This window comes from Ixodes scapularis, unplaced genomic scaffold (genome assembly GCF_016920785.2).
Source record: "Ixodes scapularis isolate PalLabHiFi unplaced genomic scaffold, ASM1692078v2 PGA_scaffold13__105_contigs__length_92229423, whole genome shotgun sequence".
Lineage (NCBI taxonomy): Eukaryota > Metazoa > Arthropoda > Arachnida > Ixodida > Ixodidae > Ixodes > Ixodes scapularis.
The window spans coordinates 8599200-8609915 of record NW_024609839.1 but is presented as its reverse complement, the minus strand read 5'-3'; the positions used below and the strand labels follow the sequence as shown (position 1 = coordinate 8609915).

The 10716-nt window shown below is 47.8% G+C and overlaps 1 long non-coding RNA gene across 1 annotated transcript; it reads left to right on the top strand.

Annotated features, from left to right (window-relative positions):
• Window positions 1–941: 941 nt before the first annotated feature.
• On the top strand, window positions 942–4055 carry LOC115316130. Its single transcript, XR_005717716.2, has 3 exons — window positions 942–997; window positions 2428–2618; window positions 3836–4055. It is a non-coding gene; the product is annotated as an uncharacterized LOC115316130 (long non-coding RNA).
• The last annotated feature ends 6661 nt before the right edge of the window (window positions 4056–10716 follow it).

Genomic DNA, 10716 nt, shown 5'->3' with positions numbered 1-10716 from the left:
CAAAGTTTTGCCTCGATAGTTTTGCTGAAGCCGCTCAAGTAGTCAGACATTGTTAGGAGGACGTAGAATCAACAATTCGAACGCAAAAAAGAGCACGGGGACTCCCACCGACGCCGACAACAACGCAATTCAATGGTTTGTTTATGGGCGACGGCGGGCTTCTTGCCCACCATCCACGGCGCATGCGCGGCGCCGGTGACGTCCGCTAGGGGCGCTCCGGTTTGTTTGTAAACATGAGTTGGTGTATACTATGAAAAACATAAAAGAGGATTATTTTAGGCGTTTATTATTCATAGTATGGGCAACCAATGTGTCTGCACATTCGTCTGTTACTTGAGCTAACAAGGAAATTGTTTTTAGCCTTGTGGCTATGGTTGAATTAACACGTTCCACTTGGACCTGTTTAGACTTTTGCTAAAACTCCTTCTGCATTCTTTTTTTTTTATTTTTGCTATAATTTATGTGACTTGGGAGTCTGCAGTTGTATGTAGTGTATGTATTCCTCGACCCTTTATTCCTTGTTTTTTGTGTACTATTTTTTAATATGTTCAGTTAGAATGAACTCACCACTTTACTACATGGAAAGGATGTTGTTAATTCTAGAACTTCTGTAAAACAATCTACCTCACATCTTTGCCTCGCGCCACGGTTCCTGAAGCTCAGTTCTCCGAGCACAGCCTTTTTGATTTCTCTGATGCTCTCTTCTTTCTTTTGTTTTTAATGGATTGAGTTGCTAGTGTGCACCTGTCTGTGTTCTACGTGTTCCTGTCCTTTTGTCCTTGTCTTTTTTTTTTTGTGCACTTTTTTCAAGTTGGTCCACAATATTTTTTATTGTATATTGTACTCTGTTTTCATCTTTATACTTACTGCAGCCCTTGCCAAGCAGAAGTTGGCATTCACTTTCACCATCCCGATGTGAGTGTCCTGGGACGACACAGGATGACAGTCTCCTCTGCTGAAGTCCAGGCTTCATGGGAGACTGCCAAGGCTGTTTATGGTAAGGTGCTCTATATATTGGGCAATACAATAGCAACTAATTGCTGCTGGGATTGTTCTAACATAGACTGTGTTTATGGGCTGGCCTTCAGCAATTCTAATGCCACTCGCATGGAATGAAAGCCTCTAGGGAAATTGCACATTTCATTCGTAAGCGGAATGCAGAGTTGACAACAGAAGTGCATCACTACTTGCATACAGTGTTGCTGGGTGTTGTATTTTTTTGTATTTCTTTATTTAGTGTTCCCAATAATGGCTAAAGCCTTCCCATTGGTGCGCTTGTTAGTCCCTAGTCCCACTAGAGCGACAATACAGAAACAAACGACAGCGACGAGCCTCAAACCAGAGTCTCTGTCGCGATTTCACAGGCTTGTGCATAGAATAAAAGAGGCTACACTCGGATACAAGTATTACGCACGCGAGGGTATCTTCGGCAGGCTTGCAATCACCCGGGGTCACTTCACGAGCACCGAACGACTATAAACGCCTGCCAAATTTAGGTATACCATCGCGAGGATACCGCATGTGTTGAAGGCTTGTCGGTGTCGTCTGTTTCTGTTTGTCGCTTTAGTGGGACTCGGGCATAAGTAACAACACACAAACACAAACGAACGGCAAGAGTGGTAAACAGTGCCTCTCACGTCCTTCGCCACCGTGCCCATTGGTTTTCAGAGAAGTTTCCAGTATTAATATCTATAATATTTTGTCATATATCGCACAAGGACACAACCAGGAGCTGTACCTACAATTCAACACTCACAAGACTTGCGTGAATACACCCCATAGCTGGTCGCATTTTCAGAGTCATTTTAATGTTGCGAAAATAAATAATGACATTGGCATATTTGTCGTGCCAAATGCTGTCACACCTGTTCCGAACTCTGGTCTCCACGTACTGCGGACTTTTTGCATCGATTCTTGTACATCTCTGCCTCACTTATGCCCAAAAACATTTTACTCGGTCTATCAAGCCGTGTACTCAAGAAGCTATAATCTGTAAAACTCTTCAGAACACTCCTGAGTTGCGAAGCTTTGCAGTAGATATTTATGAAAAATATTTCGTGCTATTTCCTAACCTCGAATACATGACTGCAGGAGCATGGTATGCATTCAACATACTCTCTTTGACAAGCTAAAGCATCATAAATGTCATGTCCACGACCCTTACTATACCTATTAAGTTTTTGCTGACAGTGTCATAGAAGCTGCGTATGGGCTGGACCAAACTGCAATCAGCCTTGTGTTATGTGGCACTGCTCTCCATGTATACACAGGGGCAGGAGTGCAGCCGCATTGCTCCAAGCTGGTGCGTGGTTGGTTGACCCCACTCCCACTCTCAGCTTTTATTGTAGCATTACACACATCATGTGGCAGTCCTGCACATTGTTCTGACTCATGTCATATATTTTTTTATATTTTTCACAAAATAAGTGGCAGCAGCACCAGCTCCTGTGATGCAGAGCATGTGCAACACAGATGCAGCCTTCGGTGGTGCAGCTGCAATACCTGCAACCTTAGATGGAGCAGCTGGTACAGTCGGACCTGCATCCGCTGAGGCAGCTGCTAAAGAGCCCGCTGAGGTGGAGCCATATCAGCTGCTAAACTTCCTAGAATGTGAAATGGTAAGTTGATTTGGTAAGTTTTTGCTTTATAAGAGATACCTCTGGAAAGAAGGCATTTCTATGCTTGCACAATGTCTTCAAGATGAAAAGGCCTTGACAATTTGTCATTGACCATCTAGATCTCGATAAATGTTGCTCAAATAAGATCTCTCTTTCAGCACCATCGCCAGAAATTATTGTTTTTTGGTGTTGCATCACTTCAGCAGTGGTGTAAGACCCAAGTTTTAGTGTCTTGAAAAACATATCTAAGGCGACATCTCTTTGTAGAAAGTTTAAACCTGCATCTCTAACATTCTGCTCAACATTTTGAGTGCATTAGGCGGAAAGACTTGGAGCATCGTATTCCCCATTAATTACCTTTGGCCCATACAATAAACCCTTTTCAGAAGTGTGTGCATATCCAAGGCCGCCATTTCTTAAACGCGGATTCCGAGTACGCTTTGGAAACAAGCGCCGTGTCAGTGATTGGCGTGGATAGACGTGAGTGCAACGTCAGCATTTCACATGGTCTTCGATCCAATCACAGCTTTCGTGTCCAACAAATGGCGACTGTCAATGTTGCTTGCTTAGGTTTTGAAAATGGTCTATTCTTCCTATGTTCACCAGGTACATGGGAATGAAACTCAGCACTCTTGGAGCATAAAGTGGCTTCTTCTCTTTTAAAGCGTTAGTTTTATAGTCCCAGCCACGCTCGAGGTTGCATGATAACCCCGCACACAGGTAAAAAAGTGGCGCGCCTTGCACCGGCAACTCAAATCAGTGGGCGCATCTTCTCATGTTCTCTGTCCATTACGCCGACCGAAACGTTCGGGGGGGGGGGGGGGGGGGGGGGATTCATATAACACCATCTAAGGAGGCAAAGGGGGCTGGAAAGGGAAGAGCGAAATCACAAGGCCAGCCAGTGATCGCACTGTCAGGTTTTTTTGAGCCGGCCAAATAATCTTCGCCAGCAGCCGACACTACAAGAGGGCTTGCCACCCAGTACCCCTTGCAGTTGACAGCGGCAGAATCAGGGAACGTAATAAAAGAACTTGATAGCTCGAGCACCGTAGTAGTGTTGCATGGGAGCTTCGCAGGATTTTTGAAAATGATTCAACTAAAAAAGGAGTTAAACTAACGAAACTTGCTTTAATCAATATGCACGAAGCAGCATTTCATGAAAGGAGGATCTCACCACCGAATACACCGGTTTCGCTTCCTATTCTAATTTTTTATAGATGCATTTCTACGACGGTTGATGTCAAGGTGACGTGGAAAGCCTGGGGTGACAACAAGTGAACAAGGACATAAGGTCAAGCGTTGCTGTGAAGAACCTGGCCATTGCTCTGTGGGGGTCCAGTGTCCTGCAGAGGACTGTGGCCGAAATGGCGTCGAATGTCAGTCTTAACAAGGACAGCAGGCTGCCTCTGACACCCAAGAAAGCGGCATTCCTAAGAGGCGAGTGCAAACTATCTCACGTAAGCGTAACCTAAGCAGTTATTTGAAAAATCTTCTCAATCAAGGCAGTATCTCGGCAGCTAGTTAGTATTATACTGGGAGTTCACAATGTTTCGGTGATCTTTGGATAGACCGCATAAAACTGATAGGATTGAGCACACAGCTGTGACATAATGGTGGAAGCTTTTAGTAAAATTATAGGAAGATTAGGTAACCTCGGTAAAACACAAAAGCTATATTTTTTTTATTTTTTGCGTGCCAACACCAGATTTATATTTTTTTTTGTGCAACTGGACTTTATTTCGGCTATATGAAGTAAGCAATGCGTAGGGCATTTCCTTTTTATTACAATCATTTGCAGTTGCAGTACATGCTATAGTGACCCTGAATAAACTGATGTCTTCACAAAAAAAAAGAAAAAAAAAAAGCTCTACGAAATTTTTTTTTCGTGGAGAGAATTGTTGCAATTTGCAACAATTCTCTTCTTTCTTCTTTTTGACGCAAGGGGGTTTATGTCCTTATCTTTGAAATATTAAAATCACCGCTTTCAGGCATTCTCTTGTAATATATCAGCGAAATATGCCCATTTATCTGGTCACTTCAATGTGCCCATGGAACATTGTTAACTCCCAGTAGGTATTGTTTAAAATTACAGTAGCTCAAAGTACTTGTCATGCAGTGGCAAATAAAAGCAGGGTTGTAATATGTGATGTATATTAGTACTCTCAATGACCGGTAGGATGTTTGAACACTCTTAATCACTTTCTCTAAACTGAATTCTGCATCAGCATTGTACTTCTTTTTTAATGGTTTTATCTTGGCTTGCTCAAACATTAGATAGGAGAGGGGCACCATATGTTGTGTCTCAAACACGCGGCCTGCTTGGCGTTTGCTAGCGGCGCGTGCAGTCAGGCATAAGTGTAAAAAAATTACATTCAGGGTATAACCAGCACTTTTTTCTAGGGTTTTTGATGGTGGAAAACGGTGACGTTGTGACGGTATCTTTCATAAGCCCAATACTTGTCAAAACCAGGAACTGGACATAAAAAGCTTTCAAATGGCGATGATTACGAATTGCTATAGAGTCAAACCCACTTATGTCGAACTCGCAAAAGACTGTCTACCAGTTCGATATAGCGGGTAATTCTACATGAAAGTTTGAATGAATCTGACAACAAACAAACACGACATATTTAGAAAAGTTGTTTACTCTCGAAGGAGCGTCTGTACGTCATAAGGGACACTCCACATGGCTATTCAGTGGCCGCTTCTTCGTTTTTCAAGATCTCACCGGATCATCCTCTCCCCACTTCCGGGGGGCGGACGCGGTTGCCCCCCCCCCCCCCCCTCCCCCCCCCCTCCCTCCCGCCCAAAAAAGGCAAGCTTTTTCTGCAAGCTGGCTTTCCCCGAATGCGTCCCCGTGCTGGGGGAAAGCCAGCTTGCAAAGCTAAACGGCGCTCTTGGCAGTTCTATCTATCGGAAGACGCTGCAATTTTCCTTCGACGTAACCGCATTTTTCGCTATGCATTTTTATAGCAGCTACTAGTCTGTTCACAAAGTTTCATACAAAGTTCGATATAATCGGGTTCAGCATCATACAGAATGTACCATTTTAGTTTGAACGTAATTTAAAAAAAGAGGGCGAGAGATTTGTGGGGCTCGGCGGACATAGATAAGGGGATAACCGTCACAATATGTTGACCAATTAACCCAGATTTGTTAATTAACTTTTTAATTATTGATTTTATAGGGCATGTTGAAATTGCATTCTTCAAGTGCGTCATTATTAAAGGCTATTCCAAATGAAACTGTTTATGAAAGTGATGTGGCATGTGATTTTAATGAACATTAGTTCAAGCCTTACGTCTGCAAATTGCGCTCCTTTAAATATTTTGTCATTGCATATTTTTCAGAATGCCTAATGATGAAGCTCCGTGGCCAAAAGCACCATGCAGATGTCATTGCTGTAATGTCGAGGACAGCAAAAGTAAACCACATACTGGGAGAAAAAATGAACGACCGGCGAAAGCAAGAGAAATGAAGAGCCAATCGGTAAATAAAAATAGAACCAGCCGGTTCTTGGCAATGGTCTGCAGTGAAATACGGTGTCAAGCATGCATTCCCCCACAGGTTCCCGCAGAGATTGCCCACAGAGCATGGGGTTATGAAACCCTATGGGTTACCCACACGGCTCCCACGGGACTTTGGTCCTACACAGCTCCTATAGGATCTCTGCAGGACCCACACAGCTCCCGTAGACCCACACAGACTGTGCGGGGACCCATGGGGACCTATACACCCACACACTCTGTGGGGACCCGCACACCCAAACAAACTGTGCGGGGACCCATAGGGACCCGAGCACCCACACAATTTCTGTGGGACCCACACGGTTTCATAACCCCATGGGTCTGCGGGTTTTTGGAGCGGGGATCACCGAAGCTTTCTGCGGCGAAGTTCTGCTCGAAGGAAGCCTCCAGTTGCTTCTTGGAAGAGGAATAGGCGTCGCAAGAGGAGTTGCTGAACTTCAGGATGGCCTCACTGTGGTCCTCGTGACGAACTTCCGAAATGAAGCGCAACACCTCACAAAAGGTACAGCCGTGGGCCAGGTCGAGGAACTCCGAAACTCCGCCGCCATCGCCGCCATTACTGACGAATCCTCGCCACCTCAGCAAGACAGTACGTCGCCAGCGCAGCTCGACATTGACCCTAAGCTTCTGGGCCTGAAACGACGACAGCTCAGTGACCTCCTCACCGAATACCGCGACTGCTTTGCCACGTCATCAAATGTGCGCCAAACCACCGTTGCGAAGCACCGCATCGTTACCGAGGACGACGCGCGGCCTGTGCATCGGTCACCGTACAGAGTCTCCGCTAAAGAAAGGGAAGTGATCCAGGAGCAAGTTCAAGAGATGCTGAACGACGACATAATCCAACCTTCAAGCAGTCCCTGGGCCTCTCCAGTCGTACTGGTTAAGAAGAAGGACGGAACACTTAGGTTCTGCGTGGACTACCGGCAACTGAACGCGGTGACGAAGAAAGACGTCTATCCACTCCCCCGCATCGACGACACGTTAGACCGGCTGCGCCACTCCCGATACTTTTCATCGATGGACCTGAAGAGCGGCTACTGGCAGATCGAAGTCGACGAACGGGACCGAGAGAAGACAGCTTTCGTCACGCCGGATGGGCTGTACGAGTTCAAGGTGATGCCCTTCGGACTGTGCACGGCGCCAGCAACTTTCCAGCGTGTCATGGACACCGTACTGGCAGGACTGAAGTGGCAGAGCTGTCTCGTCTACCTCGACGACGTCGTAGTGTTTTCCAGCGACTTCGACGAGCACCTGCGACGACTACAAGCTGTTCTCCAAGCCATACGAACCGCCGGACTCACCCTGAAGCCCCTTCAAAATGTCGGTTCGCCTATGACGAGCTGAAGTTCCTAGGTCACGTGGTCAGTAACGAAGGCGTTCGCCCCGACCCAGAGAAAACTCGCGCCGTCACAGCATTTCCAACGCCGACGGACAAGAAGGCGGTGCGAAGGTTCCTTGGGCTATGTGCCTACTATCGGTGCTTCGTTCGAGTCGTCGCAAGGATTTCCGCACCGCTCACAAGCCTCACGAAGGACGCCGAGAAGTTCGAATGGGCCGAGGAACAGCAGCAGGCATTTGACGAGCTGAAGCGACGACTGCAGGCGCCTCCTGTTCTTGGACATTTCGACCAGGATGCGGAAACCGAGATTCACACGGACGCAAGTAACGCAGGACTTGGCGCGGTACTGGTTCAAGTACAAGAGGGCACCGAGCGAGTCATCGCCTACGCAAGTCGGACATTGTCCAAGGCGGAGCGAAATTACTCCACGACTGAAAAAGAATGCCTTGCGGTCGTCTGGGCGATCACAAAGTTTCGTCCGTACTTATACGGAAGCCCGTTCAGCGTAGTCACGGAACACCATTCGCTCTGCTGGCTTGCGAACATCAAGGACCCGTCAGGACGCCTTGCGCGATGGAGTCTCCGACTACAAGAGTTCAACATGACCGTAGTCTACAAGTCGGGCCGCAAGCACAGCGACGCCGACTGCCTGTCCAGAGCTCCCGTCGAAACACCCTCCGACAGCAGCGACGACGATGACGACGAGTGTTTCCTGGGCGCAGTGAACAGCGACGACATGGCCCGACGTCAACGAGACGATCCTGAGCTGCGTGCACTACTAGAGCACCTGGAAGGGCGTGGGAGTGCCATACCACGCGTTTTTTCACGAGCCCTGCCGACCTTCGCCATTAGACAAGGAGTTCTCTACAAAGAGAACTTCGGCAACAACAACTCCACGTGGCTGCTGGTAATCCCGACCGACCTTCGAGAGGAGATCTTCCAAGCCTGCCACGACGACCCGACATCCGGACACCTTGGTTACAGCCGGACACTGGCCCGTATTCGTGAAAAGTATTACTGGCCCAAGCTCCCCAAAACCGTCCACCTATACACACGATCATGCCATGAATGCCAGCGACGAAAGAAACCTCCAACGAGGCCGGCCGGACTCTTGCAGTCAATTCCTCCGCCAACGGCACCTTTCCAGCAGATCGGAATGGATCTACTTGGCCATTTTCCGCCGTCGACGTCAGGAAATCGCTGGATCATCGTCGCCACAGATTATCTCACGCGGTACGCCGAAACGAAAGCCCTTCCTTTCGGAACTGCTGTGGAAGTTGCCAAGTTTTTCATTGAATCCATTGTCCTCCGGCACGGCGCTCCCGAAGTCCTGATCTCAGACCGTGGATCCTCGTTCATGGCCCAGCTGACACAAGAAGTCCTTCGTCTCAGCCACACCAGCCATCGTCGCACCACGGCGTACCACCCTCAGACCAACGGGCTCACGGAAAGACTCAACAAGACCATCGCCGACATGATTTCCATGTACGTCGACGTGGAGCACAAGACATGGGACGAGGTGTTGCCGTATGTCACCTTTGCCTACAACACGGCCGTACAAGAAACCACCGGAGTGACACCCTTTCAACTGGTGCATGGGCGCAAGGTAACGACAATGCTGGACGCTATGTTACCCCACGAACTGGCTGTCGACGCAAGCGACGACGCCCAGGTGGTTGCCCAAAGGGCAGAAGAAGTCCGTCAGCTCGCCAGACTCCGGATTCAAGCCCAACAACGTATCGACACTGGCCGCTACAACCTTCGTCGTCGGGACGTCCACTTCCAGCCCGGAGAGAGGGTGTGGGTGTGGACACCGATTCGCCGCCGCGGTCTCAGCGAGAAACTCCTGAAACGTTACTTCGGACCCTACAAAGTGCTTCGTCGACTCGGGGACCTGAACTACGAGGTGATGCCCGACGGAACAAGAACATCATCACGCCGCCCACCACGACCGGAAGTCGTCCACGTCGTGCGACTGAAGCCGTACTACGCTAGATAGGACTGTGGACCTTATATGTTCCAAAGGACTCTTTAGTTTACCGCTATTTTTATTTGTTTTGTTCTTGGGTTGCATCGGGTCGATGCACTTTTTAAAGGGGGGAGTAATGCCGCGCGCGCCGCTGGCCAAGTAGGCAGCGCGCGCGTGGCCTAACGATTATCGCGCTTGCCTCCCACGCGAAAAGCTAGGGTTCGAATCCTGGGAGTGACGTGTCTTTTGTTTATTCCTGCAGTTTATTGTTCTGGAGAATTCGAGAATGATGTTGCTTGTTCCAGGCTCGAATGTTCTACGCGTCCAAGTTTCTACCTCGATTATTCCAGAAGACCACTCATGTACATAAGGGGCTCCGCGTGGCGAGCCACAGTCAGTTTCGCCCCAGCGTTCGACTCTGCTGTTACGCCAACTTCGACGCCCGCGACGCTTTGTTATTATCTTTTGTACTCTTTTATTTTTGGCACAAGTTCGCCACAATAAACGTTTATTTCTTCCTGTTGATCTATTGTTTTTGGTCACCAACCGTGACAATATTCACTGTATTTCTTTTGTATTTCTAGGTTTAACATTGTTCCCTTCCAGGTCTGACTCGTGCATGCCTCACAAGTGTCCGTGCCGTTTTTTTTTTGTTTTTTTTTTGGAGACAGCACTTTGGTTTGCACGTGTAACTCTCGTCTATTGTACGCTATTGTCCAGGTCACCCCTGCCCGCCCGGACAGAGAGTCACCCTTCGCCCCATCTCAAGAAGCTACTACCGTCATCCCGCCGTCCTTGAAACTTGGCCCCAACCTTCAAGCTTCTTCACCCGGATACGAACTGCCCTACGCTTCCCTCTCACGAAAGCTTCAACAGTCAACCCGCCGAAATTTCAACTCGACCGTAGCATTGTATAAATACCACCCGCGTTCATCTGTAAAAGTTCTTCCTCACGAAGGCCGGACTCCGGCCGAAACGTCGAAGATTAAATCGTCCGTTGTGGCTGTTTTCACTAAGGGTTTTTTTCTTATCAGTTTTATATATATATATATATATATTTCTTTTCATGTAATACATTTACGAATATCACGTGAGGGCGCAAGTGAGTTGGTATATAATGAACAGTTTGAAGAAACCCGAGGCTGAGGAAATAGGAAAGTTGACAGCAAAAAAAAGTGAAGGCGGTGTCAACTTGGAATCAAATTTCGTAGTTGTTCACGTTCGGGTTGCTTCAAATGTTCTAATAAATTTCTAATAAAG